Raw genomic sequence first — 23,122 nt, forward strand, 5'->3', positions numbered from 1 at the left:
TGGGTGTTTAGAGGCAATATGTGCATAGTTGAATTTTAGTTTCTTTTAGTTTGTATCCACACAAGTGAAAAAATTGCTCAACATGGCTCACGCTACTCTCGACTCATTTTCCACTCAACACCACCTGGTCCCCCAAGGGACCACCACAGAGCAGGTACGATTGTCAGGAATGACATGGTGGATATTTTTTGGTCGGTGGACAATTCCCAGTCCAGCCGAGACACTGAGGGCTTTAAAAACTCCAGCAGTACTGCTGGGTCTGATCCACTGATTCCAGCACAACAAACACTAACACACCACCACCATGTCAATGTCAGTTCAGCACTGAGAATGACAGACCAGACAAATAATACCTGTTCTGTGGTAGTCCTGTTCTTCAGTGGTCAGGACCCCCACATGTTGAAAGGGGCAAACACCTTCACACTCTGTGCACACTTTCTGGATTAGTCCTCTGACTTCGTTTAGTGTAAAAAGCATCAGGAATGAGCTTTATAAATCTATTCTCTGATAAATGAAGCAGAACAAATCTTCACAGGAACCAAGCTGTGCGTGTTTCATAGGAAGTGAGAGCCTCATTTCTGATTGGTAATCACTTACTGCTCATTTGTCTAAAGTTGAGCAGCACTGGACTTTCACGTTGCTCTGATCGCTCTCTTTTCATTGTGTATTTTATCACTGCACCATGTCACTAATTCGCACAGCAACTAATTATTTCTGCAAGATATTTCACTCATGCCGTGCGTAGTATTAACATGTAGCACACTTTGCAAATGATGCTGTGATCTGACTCTGCTGGGCACACACTTCGGGGACACACTTCTTTCTGACTGTCGCGCACAAACCTTCCATACTTGGACAATAAAAGCAGTGTTGTATTTTGGACCCATACGTATTCTGTTAAGAACATGGTTTGTTTGAGACTTGCGGCTCTCCCTCAGCTGGAGGAAGGGGTGGATTCTCCAAATGAAACTACATCTCATTTCTCCCTCAACACATCTCTGATGACAATAAAGCTGACTGACATTTAGAATCAAATTAATTCTTTATACAAGAAATTCATATTCATATATATTCATATATAATTTCATATATGATTAAAAATAATATTAACAATTATTTATATTAGATGTTTGTGAAGGTACCTATTGCTTACTTTGATCAAATTAAGCAGCAGCATCGATGGAGACAAATTAGTTCTTAATGCAAGATATTCCGTGTCAAGCGGATACACTGGGCTGATTTGAATATCTATAAAGTACTAGATGTGTGCACTCTGTAACAGTACAATCTAGGAAAATATAAATATCAGATAAAATATCAGACTTGGTATCAGCAGAAATGCAATATTAAAAGACTTGGATCGGGACATCACAACTAAATATGGTTGTGGTAACATCTTCAATGTGTTATAATTATAAAAGCTGTCAAAGTTAACACACATTGGACCTTTTAAACCACCCAGTACAGACCGGCTGCTTGTAAACTAAGTTATTTGGATAAAATCAGTAATTGAATCCCTCTTGTTCAAATACAGTAAATGTTTTTTTCATTAAATCTTCATGATGCATCTTCAGCTTTTTCAGCAGATCACAGATATATTCAGCAGGTCAAGTATCACTCCACAACTGAGAAAAATCAACAAGCAGCAAACTAATACCAGCAACAATAAAGTGTGTAATAATTTGCAGACCTCTACCAAATAAGAACCTTGCTAACACAGAAATGTAACAAAAATTACAGAACTTGCACTTTTATGTGCACTTTTGCATGTGCTTATTTTCTTTAGTGTCAAATGAAAAATACTACAAAATAATTAATTGCTATAAATTGTGTTTCATTTAAGGGCGGCACGGTGTCGCAGCAGGTAGGTGTCACAGTCACACAGCTCCAGGGGCCTGGAGGTTGTTGGTTTGATTCCCACTCCAGGTGACTGTCTGTGAGGAGTTGGTGTGTTCTCCCTGTGTCCGTGTGGGTTTCCTCCGGGTGCTCCGGTTTCCTCCCACAGTCCAAAAACACACGTTGGTAGGTGGATTGGCGACTCAAAAGTGTCCGTAGGTGTGAATGTGTGTGTGTGTGTTGCCCTGTGAAGGACTGGCGCCCCCTCCAGGGTGTATTCCTGCCTTGCGCCCAATGACTCCAGGTAGGCTCTGGACCCACCGCGACCCTGAACTGGATAAGCACTTACAGATAATGAATGAATGAATTTGTTTCATTTAATAAAAATACTGTTACTAATTACTAATCAGCCTGTCAAAGAAAATAAGAAATAAAGAAGAAATGCTTAATTGCTTACAGGAGCCAGAGTAGACGAGAACTGTCCTTTTTTTACAATTCTCTCTTTTTGTCCCCACGGAACTGCAATTCACTGAATGTCCGGTAGAAGACAGACTGAATGGGTGACAGACAACCATGATGTAGCGACGATCTTTTACTGTTGTTTCCCTTGGGTGCATGGCTGCTCATTAAGGAGAGCCTAGGACAAGGACACAGGCACCACTGACCTTTGTAAGGGTCACTGTACAGAGACAAAGCTGTGTTTGAAATTGCTCCTTGCTATTATACTTACTCACTTTTCTTTCAAAAACTTTTGTTCTCATTTAAACTGTAAAACTAAAAGAGACATAAATTCAGAGCTCGAGCTGTGCCTCAAATAGCTGAATAACCCCTACATTTGCTGATTAATAAACAAAGTACGTGCTCAGGCTTGTAGTTTGGTTCCCTTGGTCCAAACCCAACATGACAATCTGAAAAATCCATCCATCCATCCATTATCTGTAACCGCTTATCCAATTTAGGGTCGCGGGGGGTCCAGAGCCTACCTGGAATCATCGGGCGCAAGGCGGGAATACACCCTGGAGGGGACGCCAGTCCTTCACAGGGCACCACAGACACACACACATTCACTCACACACTCACACCTATGGACACTTTGGAGTCGCAAATCCACCTGCAACGTGTGTTTTTGGACTGTGGGAGGAAACCGGAGCACCCGGAGGAAACCCATGCGGACACGTGGAGAACACACCAACTCCTCACAGACAGTCACCCGGAGCTGGAATCGAACCCACAACCTCCAGGTCCCTGGAGCTGTGTGACTGCGACACTACCTGCTGCGCCACCGTGCCGCCTACAATCTGAAAAATAATTGATGCAAATAATTGATGATCCAAACATTATTAATTATCATTAGACATTATCAATTACACTTTATACAGGGTAAATGATCTGACAGAGCAGAACCAGCATTTAAAGGGTGAAAAGAATGATACAAAATAAGACATGCCTTGTGCTTGTCGCTTACATGCTGAAACAAACATGAATGAAATAACACAATAACGGAAGCTTGTATAAGGGTTGTGTATGTAGTTCACAGATTCAGTCCTAATAGCAGAGACATGAATTGGAAGCTAACCAGCTAACTGTTCTTCATTTGACCCTATGACAAAGATGCTGCTATTGCTAACAGAAGATAAGGACATTTTCAGAGCAAAATAGTTTGTTCTGAGTATTTCAATGTGTTGATGTGGTTTTGATTTAACATGATTTGCCAGAGGTTAGAGAAAGTCCTGCTGCAAGAGCTGGGCCAAGTTTGTCTTTGCTAACACAATCAGTTTGGTTGACCTTCCTCCTGTCCAGCTAAGTGCTGCTCTGATAAAGCCTGAGAGATTGGCAGATGCAACTAATACCACGGTGCTCTCCGGCACAGACAGACCACTGGGTAAATGCACACTGATGGCTCTGACATAACCTAATCCTGGCCGGACAGCATACACACCAAGCCATACATCAGTGCCAGACAGCCGCCAGGACTCCACACGTCTACAAACAGATTGGATCAGGTATTTACACATTACAGGGCTCAGAACCTCATACAAAATGTAGAAATGTTTGTAGACGTTTGCTTATCCAACATTTTTTCAAACATTAAGGGTATTACTTTTGAGTATGTTGAGCTGTTCACACACAATGAATGCCTGTATCAGTATGGCGTTTGCAGGATATTCATGATAGTGTATTTGGTGTACAACTTAAAATATAAAAGTCACAAAGAAGTGCAGTGAAGTTATGAAACCAATTATGAATTAAAATGAATAATTAGAGAATATAGAGGTGGGATTAAATGGAGGTTAATTGGCTTAAATGGTTCCATAGTCACCAAAGATGATAAAATATAATGTGTGTTCCTTCATATATAAGACATATTTACAAAATAATTCAGGAAGCTTAAATATAATGTGGAATAGGGATGGGGGTATCCACATTTTTCATACCATCATACTGTCTCAAAATTTTATCAAAGTATACATATAACTTTGTGGTGGGTGTGGGGTATGTCAGGCTGTATGAGCCTCATATCTGTGAGCACACAGTCGAGTGAAGGGTTTTTGCGTTGTGCATTTCAATTTCAGCAATTTGTGCTGGAGGTAGTGGTGGGCGATATGGCCCTAAAATAATATCACGATATTTCAGGGTTTTTTGGCGGTAACAACATTCTTGGGGATATGAAAAAAACATTGTAAACTAATTTTATTAATTTCACGAAAACATAATTGCAACAAAATAAATGTTATATTAATATTAAACATATTAATTTAATAATATATTTAATTTCTTATTTAAATTATATTGATTTACATTTCACACAATTTCAAACATTCAGAAGAGACAACATAAATGTGTAAATATTTGTTTATTTTGTAAACACCCGTTACTAACCAAGATTCTGACATTTTATAAAAAAATAGTTAGAATATTGATATATAATATATCCAAACCACCGCCACATTTTGAAGACACTCCTCTTTTTAGTGGAAACCACTCTAAATTCAGCAGAGCGCTAACTGCATGAAAGTAAACATAGACCGAAAGTCCTACAAAAATAAATAATCCGACTTACAAAAAAGTTTCTGTGGTAATTCAAACTGTGTATAAATCTTACAAGTTAAACTTCAGCCAGGTAATAAACGACAGTCTGTATTTTCCCACTCAAACATACAGTTCCACCTTAAAAGACGCAGAAAACTGCATTTCCCAATCGTAGATGTTGCCTTTAAAGGGTAGATTTACCCTATATCTCTCCCTGTACATATCAGACAAGACCTACTGGAACAAATGGGGCAAATGAAATAAACACAATTTTAAAATCAACAATTATAATAGAATAAGAAACAATTAGAGCGGGGCGATATAGCCAAAATTTATATCATAATATATTTCTTAATTTCTGTCGATACGATAAAATTCCAATATTGCTATGAACAAGAAAAAAAAGCCATGGAGAAACTGCCAAGAACCAAAAGCAACATGATATTACCATCTAACAAAACCTCTTGGCTTTGTCATAATTAATATTTTAAAACTAACTTTAAAATTGAATGCAATTAACTGATGGTAGCACCCTGTAATGACTGTCAGTCAGTGACAAATGTTGTAAATATTATATTGTGTATATGCGTATAAAATTTAAGCGTATTGTTATTTAAACATTTTATATTGCGATACATATTGATATTGAATTATTGTCCAACCCTAAGTAAAATTATGTTCCCTAACTAAAGGTACTAAATACGTATCCGTGAGGGTACCACCACAGAGACAGCAAAAGGTACCACCACAGTGGCAGTTTAAGCACAGCACATGGATCTCACAGGAACAACCAATATAATACAATCATCACTCTTCCGCTTTAAACATCACTAGCTCTTAAGGAAGTGTTTGACAGCTGTGAGACTGGCCCTATAAAAATAAGCAATGGTGTTGAAGGGATATGTGCCCAATAGCTTTGATTCATAGCAGTATAATAGCCTTAAAGATAGAGCAAATCAGATTGGTCAGATTACGCCACTAGGATTGCCATTTTTAATAATGAAAATTACAAAGCTATCTGATAATAGAATCGGCTGATGAAGATATGAAGATTTTTCTATCCTGAAACTAATGAAGCCAACAGTCATCTTTAGCACGGAAAGGGGTGGTACAATAATAATAGAACAATCAACCAAATCATTTGTCATTCCCCTATTCCTCTGCAGGATCACAGTGAATACCAATGAATGCAAATTGTTTTGCATCTCTTTTCCATTTAGAGGATTGCAACAAAGATTCAAGAGCAAATCAGCATACACCAATCGATTACAATGACACTGGGGTCACTTAAAATTACTTTTTCTACAAAGGAATGAATATCGCTTTGCATATTGTTTGCACAGTGCAGACAAGAAGAAATTAATTCCTTTTGTGAATACCTCAAAACAGTTTGATGTCACTCACAGATTTGACCTTCCTTGTAACACTACAGGGAAAGGATTTTACAAACAAATGTAGATATAAAAGTTGCATCTCTGTTCAAACATTCTTCATTAATGCTGTACCTCATACATACCACGCTAAACGGTACTGCTTTTTTGTACTAAAAACTGAAGAATACAGTTATGTGAAAAAGCTGGACAGTGGTCTAATGGGAAAAGACTTATGCATGAACTTCAGCCTGAGCAAATGACATATTTATAATAAACAATATAATTGGGACAACAAACTATGCGGTTGCTCTATTTGTTTTAGTCCTGAGTTATACTGTAATCCAATTAAATTAATTGTAAATTTTGTGCTTGATTTTATTATACATTTGGGCATTACAACCTTGGACCAGTAATGCATAAATCTAAAAATATAATAAGTCATTAAAAGCTTCCCTTAATATGCTAATGCTTTAAATTAAATTGCCATCCTTGTTTCTGAAGCGGGGACAATAAAGAAAATTGATTTGGAGGCATTTGGTCTAATCAGGGAAATTAAACAACAGTGACTGTATTTCAGTCATACACAGCCATGAGCTCCGAGGACTAGCGCGAAAAGGACACCAGCCTCACCGAGAGACTGGACATGCCCTCAGAGAAAGCACATCTCATCTAGCCTAGGTACAGCTATGACCAGTGAACTGCAACACCTTCTAGTCACTAGAGCCAACTACCCATACGCCACTGTTCATTTTGCCATTTCCAAAGAGATTGTGTGTGGAACAACGCAGTAAATATTAACCGCCTCCTGCGTCCAGTTTGATGGGAAACCGGGTTGCTATAGCAACCTTTCTCCTGTTTGGATTGGTCAGCTCATTACACTTCACAAGGAAAGAGAAGGACAGATACAGAGTCAGAGTGTGTGTGTGTGTGTGAGAGAGAGAGAGAAATAAAGAATATAACAAATGTCCCCAGGACAGAGCCCCACTGTACTCAATTACGCTACACTTTGCTTAAAGGAAATGATTTGTTGAAGCAGCTAGTATTCAACCTCGCCTGACATCAGCGTTGCCACGGAGATGCAGAATTAGGTATTGATCAGCAGAGAGTCAGTGAGAGTGAGAGAGAGACTCTAAAGAGAGAAAGGCTGGCGCCAGTAAGGAGAGCCTGTTCCAGCACTGCAATTTACAGCAAGGAGACTTCAACAAGCAGAAAACCACACAGGAGCCAATTTACACTCTCTCCGCTCACACACAAATATCTGCAAAAGTCAATAATGGAAATCGGATGCCCCTCAACAGCACCATAACGACCCCCCTCTCACCCCCAACTCAACCCCTTCAGCACCTTGAAAGTCCTGACCAATCTATAGGCCCGATGGATTTTCAAAAGGTGACCTACTGCGAAGACCAATGAAGCCAACATAGCCTTTCAGGCCCCTAAAGAAAGCAACATTTAACCACACAATCACTACACACCCAATGTCAAAAAATTAAAAAACTGCAAAATACAAATGTATATGTAGTAATGAGAACAGTAAATATCCTCAAATCACCCCAACAGTTTATCACTGACCCAGTATTAGATTATTAAACTCATCTAATAGTGTTACTAAAAATTGTTAGAAAAAAAAAAGTGCTGTCTTTCCCAATCTCCAGTTTCCTCCCACAGTCCAAAAACACATGTTGATAGGTGGATTGGTGACTCAAAAAGTGTTCATAGGTGTAAGTGTATGAGTGAATGTGTGAGTGTGTGTCTGTGTTGCCCTGTGAAGGACTGGCGCCCCCTCCAGGGTGTGTTCCCGCCTTGCGTCCAATGATTCCGGGTAGGCTCTGGACCCACTGCGACCCTGAACTGGATAAGTGCTTACAGATAATGAATGAATGAATGAAGGACTGTCTTTCCCAAGGCCACCACTATATGAACATCTGACTGATCAAATAAATGGTTATGGTTCATATGGAAGACAAAATGACAAGTTTCTATGACATATAGAAATATAGTGTGTTGTGCAGTGTACCGCACTTTTTAGTTCACAACTCTAAACTAGGGATTTCCAGAAATCCCCAAACACGATAGCAAAGAATATGTGAATGCTGGGTTAACATTAGATCTCTACAAAACTCACTGATGCAACTAGTACATAAAGACTTAAACCTGTAGCTATGATTATTATCAGCCGTTGAATACATTTTCTCAATGGTATTTTATTTTTCAATATATCAGGTAGTGCACAAAGTGGAAGGTTAACCCTAGCGCAAGGCAAATACCCAACTGGAACAACACAGATTTCTGTCCAGACAGGACTAAAACAATCTGACATGCACTACGTTTGGTGAAAACAAAAGGCAATATACAGCTTGCAATTCTCTCAGGGGATGAGTAAGAAAAACACTGATACCGCTAACCCCAATGTGAAGGAGGAGGAGGGGGAGAAGAAGAAATGTAAATTTAAATTTTTGTCAGAATAGAGCTTAGGACATATACCCTTAGCCTTCTACCACTCTACAAATTAATATTCATAGAAATCTATACTGAAACATTACCATCACCAAAGATACTTTGTATTGATGTGGATGTAGGTGGTGTGGTCTTGCCCTTTAAATTCATACACGTCTAACATGAAACTGATTGAAAACACTTATTCCTTATATACTTATACTCCTTAAAATACTGCAGTTGCATTCATTAGTGTCATTACCTTCAAAGAAACAAATAAAACATTAGAATTCTAATAATTTGTTACCAATGCTAATAAATGCACACTTCATGTTTTGTAAGGTTTATTTTTCATATGGTCGCTTCTAAAACACCTGAATGGGGCAGGGATTTTTAAAATATAATTTTATAAAATTTGATTAATAACATATTAAAAATGTATTTTCAGCAGATTAAAATTCCATTTCTTTGTGTTCCTTTTGCTGTTGGGATGGGACAAGGGTGGGATTCAAGGGGTACCTTCATATTCAGTCTTACAATGATGTTTCCAAATCAGACTTACAGCGCTCACTACCATCACTGAACTTTAAAGGCAATATGGAATCAAAACTGACATTTTTAACACTTTAATTCCTTCTCCCTAGTCACACTAAGCACAACCTTCCATCAAAATGTAATCAGCCCAGTCCCATCCGAGACATACGGGTTTATTTTCCAATGTTGAACCCCCTCCTATCTTCGAGTAAAAACACCAAGTCAGCTCGGGGACCCACCCATCAGACATCAGGTTTCAGAGAAAATCCATCTTGTATAGAAGGGAAAAAAAATTAAACAAGAGCATAAATACTAACTTATATTGATTTTATTTTAAATTCACTGCCAGCTACATAACCTAGACAGAACCAAATTGTATACCATTTTTCCATTTCTGTAAAACTTCTTTACCAATTGAGAATGTTATGCTGATATTTTCTGGGAGCAACTTATCTTAGATCAGCAATCGCTGCACAAGCCTTTGCCTAGCTAGGGCAGCTGATTGTAGAGTTGATATAATCAAATACAAGCATTACTGTTAAATTATGGCACCATCATGGGCAAGGCAATGACAGCTTCGTAAACTTTGATTTAATCAGATGGAGAAAATTGAAGCATTATATGAAATAACGTACAGCTGAGCAGTGATATATTTGCAGTCTGATGCACCAGTGGCTTCCATCAAAATTCATCTCCCCATTCTCTCACTGGCCACTAAGCCACCCTGGTTCAGCTGTTCAGTCAGACTGCAGACTGTCCAACGGTTCTACAGAGAGGGATCAGAAAGGGAGAGCGAGAGAGAGAGAGAGAGACTGATGTTCTGTCTGTGCAATTTCTTCCTTTGTGCATTAATTAATCAAAGCTATAGGCCAGTCTGTGCAAATTGGAGCATGATAGTAGTCGTCTCCCTTGTGCTGCCAGGGTCAATGTCATCTCTGTGTTTTTGTCTCCTAATGCAATCAATGGAGTTCTTCTACTATCTATTGAAAGTCAAAGTGGACGTATCTGCGGTCGCGCTGAGAGGCTCTGTCAGATAGAGGAATCAAGCCCATATTTCTTACAGTCATGTTGTGCTAGCCCTCACTCCTGTCTGCGGAGCGCTCTCGCTCCTAATATACAAAAGATCTATTGAAATATGCATGAGGGCCATGATGGCAGCTCTAAAAATACACTCAAATAGGGAATACATCGACAGCACTGTCATTGGGCTCTCCTTGAGATATGCCATCAGCTTTGTACTGATCTCAAGCTCTCTCTCTCTCTCTCTCACTCTGTCCCTCTCCTGAGGCACACTCTATCAAAAACACTGTCCACACGAGCTCACATACAATATGTGAGTGTGCAGAAAGACTGCTTACCTACCGACATTTTGCAGCACATCAGGAATATAATTTTTTTTAGCAATTGTTGTTCTCAATTCTTTTTTACAAGAACTGCAATTAGATTTTCAAAAAGCATTTTCAAAATGACATAATTGTTGAAAAAATAATGTTTCCATTAAACAGACAATGCTGTTAAATATACACTTAAAGAAAATGAAATAGAATATATAAAATTTGATATACAATACATTTCCCTGCATTTGGTTAAAAGATACATTTACCAATGGCAAACCAGCAGTAGCTACCCACTGTCCATCACTGAGCTGCTGCTACTAACACCATAATCCTAAGGTAAGCACTCCTTTTACTGTCTGTCCAGTATCGGATGGCAGCATTTAATGCTACATTAAGCCACTGCCCAACCATGACAAATAATACATATTGAGCCGAGGAAGAACCTAAAGTAAGTTTAGTATCCAGGATGTCATTAGATGGTAGAACTACCCCCACATTTATGATCACAAAACACACACACAGTCCTAGTTGTGACGTTAATATGCACAATTCAACCAGTTATACATTGTTCTGTTTATATATAAAAGCAAAAGAGGCTCTACATCTTCCTCAGACACAGAAACATACACAAACATACTTGGAGAATTATGAATTTAATAGTTATAAGGTATACTGTGTGGTAAAAAGGATGAAATTTTAGCTGTGTTCATGGTGCTAGCTGGCTAGATGCCTGGTACATGACCTGACAAAATCTGAAAATTGTGCTTTATTTTCAACAATGTGCTTTATGTCCAACAGAGCAATGAAATGTGACCCCTGCATTTATTCATCAGTGGCAATAAAAACACACACACACACACACCCCTAGTATGAATTCAAACTGAATAACTAGAGAACTGACCCATGTGAATTGATGTATTGACAATCACACACTCTTTACATTTGTTTAGTGAATGGGTAAGAAACAAGACTGATTCAAACCTAATATTCAAGATACACACTTACCATTTTGTGTTACTTTCAGCTGTTCTACACGTTTTATTGCAATGCAAGTATTAACATATGCCCTGGTGATATCTGAAAACGAATAGAACGTAATATACTGAATACTGTTAAACACAAGCACACATACACACACACACACACACTCACAGATGTTCACACATACTCATTCAAAAAAAGACTCTCTGTCTAGCAGACTCTCCACTCTTTAAACAAAGCCGTATGGAGTGTATCAGCAGCTCTCCCACAGAGAGTGACTGCTTGCTGAACTGGTGGGCTCCAGCACCAGTATCACCTCTATAATTGGGTGGATTTTCCAAGGCTGGTGTGAAATATGCCTGTGCGAGTTTAATAAGTTCCAGGGTGTCAGCCTGTGTGCTGCTATTCCCCAGGTGCCGCTAAGAGTTCACAAACATTTATCACCTAAAGATCCAGCAGCACTTGGGCTAAAGCAGACTAATGCCTTCCGGCTCCAGCGTTCCAGCACATCCAGGCCAACAAATACGCCTTTAATAGTTATCTATGGAGCCCCTCACATGCAATGAACAGCCACATTCATTTGACTGCTCTCCAGTACAGGATAAGTGGATCAATTAAGTCAGACTACAAGTTCAGCAGCTTCACACATTGTATCAGTTGTAAAGTTAAGCTTAAATGGTGAGCTAGATTATCTGCTATCCAACACCTCTTTGCACTTACCCTACAACACAACCCCCAGTTCTTCTCCAGACTCATTATGGTGTAGGTACTACCCAAAAAAAAAAACTTGGCACATGCCTGTGTGTGCTAATAGCCCTCAGATTGATTTTTAATTAGTAACACTTTTGGATCAGGGCAAATCAAACAGCTTCTTTATGCATAACTAATCAGTGCTTAAGATACTGAGAGGTGATTAGAATTGATCTCATCTTTAGGAGAAAAGATGGCCAAAGCTGCAGACAAATACCATGTTAAATCTGGACAAAAACCAAAGTAATAAGAGCTCAGCTTCATTATACAGCTTAAGTCAAATGCACAATTATGCCCTCCAAAGTCCAAATCAATAGAAAAATTCTAACATCATGTACATAGACTACCAATGTACCCCCCACATAATAACATTTCAGTAGAAATTATTATTCAATACATATTTTTATGTAATAGAGGACTTCTAGCTAAAAAGCCATGTCAACTGTTTTTTCTGTATGTTTTCCATTATTCTCAGGCCCTTGGCTGGACTGACCAAACAAGTGGTACACTCTGCTTCCTGTCACAGACATCAATCATTAAATGTTGCCTCAGTTTGTCTACTGTGGGTGTCTACTGGTCTACTGACCAGCTTCTGACAAGGAAATGTGAAATATATCTGCATGTACTGCCATTTCGTTTAAAAAGAAATTTTCAATCTCATCCAAAAAGTGCCAGTGAGACTGCAGGTGTTCATTCTACACTAAACACAACTCTGCTTGGTTAATCAGCAGGTCTCACTCAGGGCAAGTCTGGTTTTAAATATATGAATCAAGAGGAGTATACAATATTATCATGTTCTTTTTTTAATCTGTACAATATTGTAAGGTATTAAAACACAAATGAGCTAGGAACAGAATGTTATGTGAAGTATGTGAAGACGTGCATATCTGTTAAATTTTTTTTTTTTTTACTTTTGACAACGATTTGTTTTGACAGTGACAAAATTTAAGACAATCACAGAAGCATGATACTGTAAAGGAAGCACTTCAGTTACAGAAACCAGAAACAAATACACTCATCTCCTCTCATTCTAGTGTAAATATTAAATAAAAATTTTAATAAATTTATATATAAAATTCACAATGTTGAGGTAAACAAGACCGTATTAACTTCATTTCTAAGAACAGGAATATGGGGCCAAAATAAATGCAAGTGTATAAAACAGCACGAATCCCGTTACAAATAAAATGTATCTTTTTTTTTTCTGTGTCTTAAATGCTGCACTCGCACAAATGTTAACATATGAAATGTTGCTCTAATCTGAACCCTTAAAACCCGTATTTAGGTTTAAAAAGGGTGCCTACTGAATCTTTTATTTTCAAAGCCAACCGCTATGAATAAGTTATCAACACAAACTTAGACCTGTAAAGCACTGTGGACGTTCAGTATCATAGCTACATCAGTATGGAATCAGATTTGGGCCAAAAACAATCGCACAAAAATTTTATCCCAAACGTAAAACTTATAACTTGCAAACAAAATATCCAGCTCTGACCTTCTGACCTTTGTGCTCCATGACTTTTGTACATGAGCTCTGAGTTCTGCGCGTGCTCTGCGTTTTCTGCGCGTGCTGCACGAGTTCTGTGCGCATGCTCTCTGAGTTTTGCGAGCAGTTTTGGCACAAAGCTCTCACGTGGGCGGGACTTCTCAGGGGTGCCTTTCCATTGGCTAGTGAGTTTTTGAGTGACAACTCAGTGCCCAAAGCATTCCTTGCAGCTCAGCAGAGGAAAGACAGGAAAGATTTCAACATTAAAGAGTTAGTAATTTTACACAAACACGAATTCTCTTTGAACTTTACTGTTTTGATTTTTTTATTTGTAAATTATTATTCATGAGGGCTTGAGCCTCTGCCCAGAAACCTATCGTGTACTAACGTAGTGGGTCTTCGCTTTTCCAAATTCGCTGTTAGATGGTTTAAATGCCCAAATTTTATTTTGAAGATCACAGTTAATCTTGAATTTTTAACAAATTCCTTATGTGCATTTTGTTACAGGAGTTCTCAGAGAAAAGAGAAACATCACAGACAAGAGTGTTGCTGCTCCTTTAATGAATACAAATTTAATAAAGTTGTATCAAACAACTTCTGCAAAGTCCACTGTCATTTTTGGATTATTATTTATACTAATATTGATAAACAAGAAGTCAAAATATTCTAACAGTATACAGTTCAAGCAAAAAGAGCTATCTGTTTAAATATTATGAAAGAGGAAATTAATTAAATATCAGAGCTATTCAGCAACGTAAATGTTCATATGCGTTATAATTCTGCAAACACGGAATCCCAAAGCCGAAAACACACACTTGCTGCACTAAGAGTCCCGAGCAACGTTCAGGGCACCGAGTTGTCACTCAAAAACTCATTAGCCAATGGGAAGGCACCCCTGAGAAGTCCCGCCCATGTGAGAGCTTTGTTCCAAAACTGCTCACTCAGAGATCCGGAGCAGAACTTAGAGCTCATGCACAAAAGTCATGGAGCACAAAAGTCAGAGCCGGATATTTTGTTTGCTAGTTATAATTTTTATGTTTGAGATAAAAAAATTTTGTACGATTCTTTTTTGCACAAATCTGATTCCATACATCAGCAATGTCATCTCTCCTAATCACAGCAGTTCATACATAAAACACAATGGTTCACTTTGCACATGCCGCTACAAATTAGCTAGTAATAGATAGCTAGCTGCCTAGCTGTTAGCAGAGAGGAAAACATTAACGTAGACAACAAAATCTAACGTTCACAATAATACAATTTACATAAAGTGTTATTTCACATACGTACTGAGTGAATTTTAATTAATACACCAAGTAATGCTAACGCTAGCTTACACAGCAAACGGTATCCGAGGTTGCCAGCTTGCTATGACGTTCATAGAAGTGAGATAAAAAAAAAATAATTTTATATTTATTATTAAACCAAAAATAGGCGGGCGGCACGGTGGCGCAGCAGGTAGTGTCGCTGTCACACAGCTCCAGAGACCTGCAGGTTGTGGGTTTGATTCCCGCTCCGGAGTCTGTGAGGAGTTAGTGTGTTCTCCCCGTGTCCGCATGGGTTTCCTCCGGGTGCTCCGGTTTCCTCCCACAGTCCAAAAACACACTTTGGTAGGTTGATTGGCGACTCAAAAGTGACCATAGGCGTGAGTGAATGTGTGAGCGTGTGTGTGGCCCTGTGAAGGACTGGCGCCCCCTCCAGGGTGTATTCCCACCTTGCGCCCAATGATGTAACCGCTTAATGGATGGAAGGAAAAACGTAGGCCTAAATTTAAGCAGGCAGGCAAAAATAACTAGCCAGAGGCACCTACTCTAACCATATCACTCTCCATTCCAATTTTCCTCTCTAGCTTAAATGTTGACTGTGTGGTTACAGCAGATATTACACACAATAAAAAACCACCCTCTGCGACAACACAAAGGGCCGTTTAAGAAAATAATAATAAAAACACCAACGCACCGTGCTGGAGAAAATAGGCCACAACAACACCTGGCCTTAATCAGAGGCAGCGCTGAACAGCGGCAGCTTGTTTTCTTTTCTTTTTTCAGTGAGGTGAGCGACTTACTGCTGTATTCTTGATTTCTTCAGTGTTGGATTTCGAAGTCGCTTCATTATTTGTAGATGAACCAGCAGTTTGCAGTTTTTTTCTTGTGAGAAGCCATGCGTTCGTGAATAAACTCCTGAGCTTAGAGAGAGAGAGAGTTCTGACTTTTGTGGCACCGGGCAAATTGGCAGATATCTGCTTTAAAAATACTGTTGATAGATTTTTGGCAAAAACTAATACAATACACAGTATAATAATAAAAATAAAATATTTAATTTTTTATTTAAGCTAAAAATATTCTAAGTACCATAATTAAACAATATACTGGTGAAGTTTTGTGTACTGCCTGACCAAAAACTGTTGCACTTCTATGTGTACATAATTCATTCATTTAAATAATCCGTTGCTCTATATCCGTTGGGGGAGGGTTATGAGGTCACGCCCCTCGCTGCCGTTGTATGGTTAGCTGAACTTATGTGTGCTTTTAGGTCATTTACACCTTTATTTGCTACACAAAACATGGGAATTTCTTTTTTACTTCATCCGAGAACTTACATTTACGTTTCGGCATAGCTGCTCGAGATGAGGGTGGGTACATGAGCTTTGCCTGACGTAAACAAGGACTACTGACGTGCAAACTGACCAATTAAATGTTTACAGAGAAGGTTATTGACCAATAACGGTAGCTCTACAGTCAGACCGTCCAATCAGAAGATTTTAGGCTACTTCACCACGCCCCCTTCTCACTCAAGCGAACCCAACGGAGTAGGGGAGGGCGGGACTAGTTTGTGAACAAAACGCTTCTCGAAGTTCTATGTAAGCTCTAGAAAAATTCCGCCTGGACATTTTTTTAAGTCTAAAAAAGAGGACATGTCCGGGTAAAAGAGGACGTCTTTTCACCCTAAGAGAACACCAGTTCATTCTTTGTCTGCTTGGTATTGAGAAACAGCCTAGACTGACTTCTGTTTGCTTTGCTTAACAGACTAGGGCATTTGTTAAAGAGTAAGTTTTACATTGACCTCTGGTGAAGGATAGAGTTCAGGCATGTGTTTTGTTTACATTCAGTCACTTTATGAGAACACTAAATTATAAAGATAGAAAAGATAATTTGAAAATTTCCTAAAGTTTGGTGTGTTTTCCTTGTGTCTGCATGGGTTTCCTCCCACAGTCTAAAAACACACACTGGCAGGTGGATTGGCGACTCAACAGTGTCCATAGGTGTGAGTCAACGTGTGACTTGGTGTAGCCCTGTGAAGGACTGGCGCCCCCTCCAGGGTGTGTTCCTGCCCTGTGCCCAGTGATTCCAGGTAGGCTTCAGACTCACCACAACCCTGAACATGATAAGCGGTTACAGACAATGAATGAGGATGATTGTCCTAATTTACTAATTCATTTTAACATCTTCCTGAAATAATACAATATTTGTACACATTTATGTTTAGGATAAAAAATAAATACATAAAAACAGGAACCTGTGATGTCTTCAGTGTTCAGTGCCAAAGCTGGTATAGAAATGTATTTATGTTGAATCACAAAGAAATCAGTGATATTGCAAAATATGTCCTAAACCAGTGTTTTTTAATCCTGATCCTAGCAGTGTCATTCCTTCAAAAATTCCTTAATGCAGGCTGATGGATCCTAAATAACCAACTGATTATCAAGCCTGTCAAGGGCTGAATCATTTGTTGGGACAGGGAGTGCTTGAACCTCTACAGTACTGTACCAGTACCAGATTAAGACACACTATTCTAGACTTTTTTTTTATATTGCAAATAATGTAAGAAATCTTTCTTAATTATTCTTCTGCCAGAGAGGGAATAAACCTCCTAAGAATATCACAGCTAGCACTGGAAATTTGTAATATATCTCATTCAGTCATGAACAATTGATCAATTGAAGATACTGCCTGCAGTTGTCTATAATCAGTTTGGTTCTACAGTCGAAGAGGTTTCCCTGTTAATTACAATGCGTGGTTTGGGATGCAGATATTCTCAAAGGCTAAAATGTAATGATGATGCAATTAATTGCAGTAGTGGGCTTTATAAAAACATGCTTAAGATGCACGGTGGCACCCTTTTAACAACCTCGCAGGTAGTGACCTGGAGGTTGTGGGTTTAATTCATGCTCTGGGTGACTGTCTGTGAGGAGTTTGATGTGTTCTCCCTGTGTTTGCGTGGGTTTTCTCCGGGTGCTCTGGTTTCCCACAGTTCAAAAACACAAGTTGGTGTGGTCCTGCCTTGCGCCCTGTGTTTCCGGGTAGGCTCTGGACCCATCGCGACCCTGAACTGGATAAGTGGTTACAGACAATGAATGAACGAATGAACTTCAAAACCCCCACCCCCAAACTTTCCTGCCGGGTATGAGGATCGAACCAGTGTCCTTCCAGTCCCAAGCCCACTTCTTTAACAGAGCATTTAGAGAAAAAAACTAAGAATATATTTATAAGTGAATGTTTAAGAAAACAATAAAAACACATTAATCTGCTGCATTTTTGATTAGCTCTAAACACATACTAAGCCATGTACTCATGCTCCTGCCTATTTTTGTGTATATTACTGTGACCTAAAAAAGGGTCTTTAAACATGTACATCCTAATAAGTATTTATTGAGGTTTACTTTTATTTCTCTGTAACAAGACCTCAGTATTTAAGAGTGTTACCAGATTTGTGACCTCAACCTAAATTAAAAATGTGAGCTGCCCTGAATCAGAGAACATATACTGAGAGGGATGTGAAGAGGATGATTAGCTCTAAACTGAAAGCCATAGATCAACATGGCTAGTGGGAAGCTGCTGTATGGGTGTCTGTATGAAATGGACCAGGCTGAGAGGAGTTCCAGGGTGGGAACTATACGCCAGTTTTCAGTTACTACAGCATGTCTGTTTAATTAGGAATGTCACGCATGACATTATCACTCACTCAAAGCGGACATGGAACACATATCTCTCTTTCTGCATGGAGGATTAGTTTGGAAAGAAGCCAACCCTAAGCTGATCTAAAAGTTATATCCTGGTAGGGAAGTTTGTCCGTGCCCCTTTGTAAATGTTAAAGAAGCCAGAGGAAATGTGGGCACTCTGTAGTGGTAGAATTACACAGTAGGAGGTGACGTTTTATCGCTTGGTCTCAACACTCGGCAAATAATTTCCATTTGGCAGTGAGTGAGGCGATAACTAGGCTATAATAAGTATCATTTTCCAAAATGTTTTGAATATTTACATGGGACGGGGCACTTGTACACATAAACACTTACATGTTCAAACACATACATCCTGCCTAACAATCCACTCCTCAGTAATTCATGTCTGTGATCCATCATTATCATGTTTTATTATGGCAGCTGTATGAGATATAACTCATAGATAGACAGAGATATTGGAGACGACAGTGCACTGGACCTGTGTCCTTTATCACTGTCCTTTGCTAACTGTACAAAATATAGAGCAAAAATTCCCATAAGTACACACAGGGATCCACTGTCTCTACACAGAGTTGTGACAGGCCTCTTGGCTGCTTTTTATTTTCCTGTATAAGCCAGTACGTCCTATAGCGCATTGAAATTGCACAACTTTTAGCAATACTGGAAACAACACAAAGGCAAAGTGCCATGTTTCTGTACTTCTGGTGACATGCTTGTGAAAACAGTAGATTCACACATCACAGTACTAAAGTCTACACTCAACAAGTTTTGCGTGGATGGAATACATGGCATGACACCATGTCTAAAGTGATATACGTTTGCTCCAGACCTTCTCACATTTGTGAATAGAACTGGATGAGGGGGTGCAAAACTATCTGCAGCCACATTCAGCAATAATGAGATATATACTTCTGATTTATTTTTTAAGAGAAAGTGAGTAATATATAAAAATAGTTTAGTAATCAACCCTAAGAAAATTATTTTTTTCCCTTCTGTTTTCTTTTAGTACATCAACACTGTGACCTAAGGTTTCTAATTACAGCAAGCATCTTGGAATGAGCTCAAGTTATTTCTTGAAAAACAAGAAATCCTGAACTTTTACTATTGAAAAGAGTAATCTTACATATACAGAAAAGACTCAAATACTCTTTTCTTAATTTGTCGATCAAGAAAAAACTTATAAGGACTTTATAAGAAGGCATTTTTATGGCTTTTGGTATACAGTTGAAAAATGACTTTACATTTCTTTTATTTTTTTTCCATATTTACAGAGGATAAAAATCAATTCATGGGTATTTCGGTGCAATAGTGGAATACCATCATATTGCATTGTACTATAGACCACATAATGATATTTGTAAGCATAATAAAACAGCTCATAGCTCATGTATATAAACCATTTTATAGCAGTATTACTCTCACAGGATAAGAATTTTTGCCAGTGTTTGCACTAATCTTGATCATGTACTGCACCAAAACTGATCCAGAAACAGTTTGCATTGAGAGGATTTGTGGACCCTAACCAGCAGATTAATACCACTGGGACCTCAGAGCAGGAGCCAACATCCCAAATCTGTGTCCTGCAGTGTGTGAGCCCAGTGTTTATTTGGGTAATGAATTGCCGTAATTAATGCAGTCATTGATTCTTCTTCCACATCCCCAACAAAGGCCAGTCCGATTTTTAATTTAGAGGGAGTTGGAGGGCAGGGAGAGGAGAGGAGAAAAGGAGGAGGAGGGCATGCAGGACGAAGAGAACCGATATATTCAAAATAATTGCTATGCATGTATAGGAAGAGAGTGTAATTGTTCTATGAATCACATTTGAATACATTCAATTAACTCCCACTGGATGTAGCAGCTTTTGGCTCTTCCCATGCCTCTTTATCCTGCCTCTCACTCTCCTGCTCACTTGCTCTCTCGCTCTAATAAAAATGCAAATATGGCAGGGGCAGCCAGGAGTAGAGGAGAGGAGGACATTCTCAAAGCAACATTTCCCAGCCCCTGTGTCATGCTAATAACCACTATGCAATTTCCTCTGAAAAACAGAAAAGAGCAATAGCATGTAATCCCTTGAGAGTGTGGATGTGTTAATCGCTGCTGGAATATTACACACTTTCACAAATAACACACTTCCTTAGAGGGTAAGTTAACCCCAGTAAAAGGTAATAAGCTTTAATCATACTTGGTCTCAACATAAATGGCATCTATTATGAAGGTAGGAAGGTGATCATGACTACAACGTTTATTCGCCTCAGAAAGATGATCCACACTGCAGTGATTTCTTTTTGAAAGCTTTAACTTGTATTTCTTCAGCTGTGTCTGTGGTGGATCTTTATGTTCTGTACCTCATTGGAACACCTGGACTGGGGTCATGTTACTGTGTTACCGGGGCAAGAAGAACAATAAGACTTCTCCCTCGGCCCATTTGTTATTATGGGTTGATTTTCACCTATGGTGCTGCCCGTATCCCCTGAGTGTCATTAGCAGAAAACAAGCAGTTGACCTCTGATGAGACCAGTGGAAAAAACTTGGTCCTGGGCAGAGTAATCAAGGGTGAGCCATTGATTGACTCTCCACATGGAAGAAGGCATCTTGCCATGAGACATGTGATTATTCAACTGACCCAGAGTTTATTAGAAGGAAAAGAACAGGTAAAACATAGATTACTCATTGATTATGTTTTTATTTTATTTTCAGCTCGTATAATTTCAGCAATTAATAGTCAGTGTATTAAGTTAAAACATTATTAAATTAGCAAAAAGCAAATCTACAACTAAATATTTGTTTCACACCACTTTTTACACTGGAAGCATTCATTTCCTAGTAACAGAGTTTCTCGCCGAGTTTTCTGAAATGGTGCATAAAATCAATTCCAGTGCTTGCCTTGTTTGATGATGAAATAACCTCTTCCACCTTACTTGATTGCATGTGGTTATTGGAAGTTGAAAATATAGCACAAGTAATTACAAACCTCATCCATAACATACTTAAGCTATATTGTGCTTGGCAGAGAGCTGAGTCTATTGTTGAGTTTCCCAGTGCTTTAGAAGAATGATTATGAGTGATGAATCGCTTTAACCCTCCAAATTTCAGAGGAGGCTGTGGCATGCCTTATTAAAGAGAGAATAGGTGAGAGAGTAATTAAGGCCAGCAAACAGCAGTGACGGTGAGCTGAGCTGCTCGGCTGAGGCTGCAGCATGAAAAATGGCTCCTCCGCCATTCCAATTAATCAGCTGTATTTGGTGTAATGTTGTTTGACGTTGGCAGGGAAGATGTCCTCTGGGAGGGTCTGTCCTCTGACCAGCCGTGCCTCCGTTATTCCCCCATCAGTGTGTATGAGTGAACCAATCGCACACCTCTGGGCACACGTTTATGCGTGTGTGGTGAGACTGAATGAGTGAGTGAGTGAGAAATGGAGTGTGTGTTAACTTCTCTCTCTCTCACCCTCGCCATCTCTATCGTTATCAGTGGCTGGTTCCTCTTTTCTTGCAGCTGATTGGGAGTTGATTGTGCAGGCCACACAGACCAGCAGCAGAACCTGATTAACCTTTCAGTGACACTGGCGCACGTGACCACGGCCGTTTCCACTCTTCCCTATCCGATATCTAGCACCTCACCTCTCTCCCAGTGATAAATTAACGATGGAGGAATCCAATGGCCCAGTAATTACCAAACACTTCGGACACGCTAACATTTTTCAGCTCTGTCAGGGGCCTGTCTTGTGCGGTGGGGCTTTCAGCCGTTCTCCGGCGGCTCCTCGCTCTTCCTAACTTTGTTTTCTCTGACGTAGATTAGATCTGCCACCCCATTACAGATTCATTTTCCTAATTTTTCATGTCTGCTCGGCGGCCCATCTGCGGCAGCCTGATAATTGTGGGGACCAGCCCCGGTGATTACCATCAGCAGAATTAATTACGGCCGCCATTAAGGCTGCAGGTTGCACACGGTGATCAAGAGAAATTAACTTTCTCCCAGGCCTCTACATCATCTCACTTTCAGCAACACTGACGGTCCACAGACAGGCAAAGGCCTGGCCTCGTGCGCCACTCTACACAAATAAACGCAAGCTGGAACACACACATACACGCACATCATAGACCCTGTGGTCTAAAAGCCACCCTCAAACATCCCGTCTAAATAGCCGAACAGACTGTGACCATTGTGGCCCGTGATTTGCACCCGCTCACTGATGGCCGTTACCTGTCAGGATCAGCTGTGGTCCTGATTGGTGATGGGTGTTGTTGCATGAGGAGGCCTGTTTGGGGCTCTTGCAGAGATGGGCAGGTCTAACTCGTCTTTTAGGAATACTAATGGGATCTTAACCACACATTGAGACGAGTGAAAGTGCAACATGTTTTAAATGGCCCCTCATTACTGCTGAAAAATGTAGGCCGACATC

The 23,122-nt window shown here is 39.5% G+C and overlaps 1 protein-coding gene and 1 long non-coding RNA gene across 5 annotated transcripts in view; one reads left to right on the top strand and one right to left on the bottom strand.

Annotated features, from left to right (window-relative positions):
- LOC136664083 (uncharacterized) overlaps nt 1–16,224 on the bottom strand; it is an 80,691-nt gene extending 64,467 nt beyond the window's left edge. For 3 of the 4 annotated variants that reach the window (XR_010795069.1, XR_010795067.1, XR_010795068.1), the window contains exons 1-2: nt 16,115–16,224; nt 15,829–15,948 (exon numbers count right to left, since the gene is read on the bottom strand). This is a non-coding gene — a long non-coding RNA (uncharacterized lncRNA). The remainder of the gene's footprint in view (nt 1–15,828; nt 15,949–16,114) is intronic. The other variant, XR_010795070.1, reaches the window with a different exon arrangement.
- A 786-nt stretch (nt 16,225–17,010) lies between these two features.
- hnrnpa3 (heterogeneous nuclear ribonucleoprotein A3) overlaps nt 17,011–23,122 on the top strand; it is a 37,257-nt gene continuing 31,145 nt past the window's right edge. Inside the window, exon 1 of the mRNA XM_066685822.1 lies at nt 17,011–17,114. The gene's annotated coding sequence lies outside the window, so the exon portion shown is untranslated. The remainder of the gene's footprint in view (nt 17,115–23,122) is intronic.

The sequence above is a fragment of the Hoplias malabaricus genome, chromosome 12 (assembly GCF_029633855.1).
Source record: "Hoplias malabaricus isolate fHopMal1 chromosome 12, fHopMal1.hap1, whole genome shotgun sequence".
Lineage (NCBI taxonomy): Eukaryota > Metazoa > Chordata > Actinopteri > Characiformes > Erythrinidae > Hoplias > Hoplias malabaricus.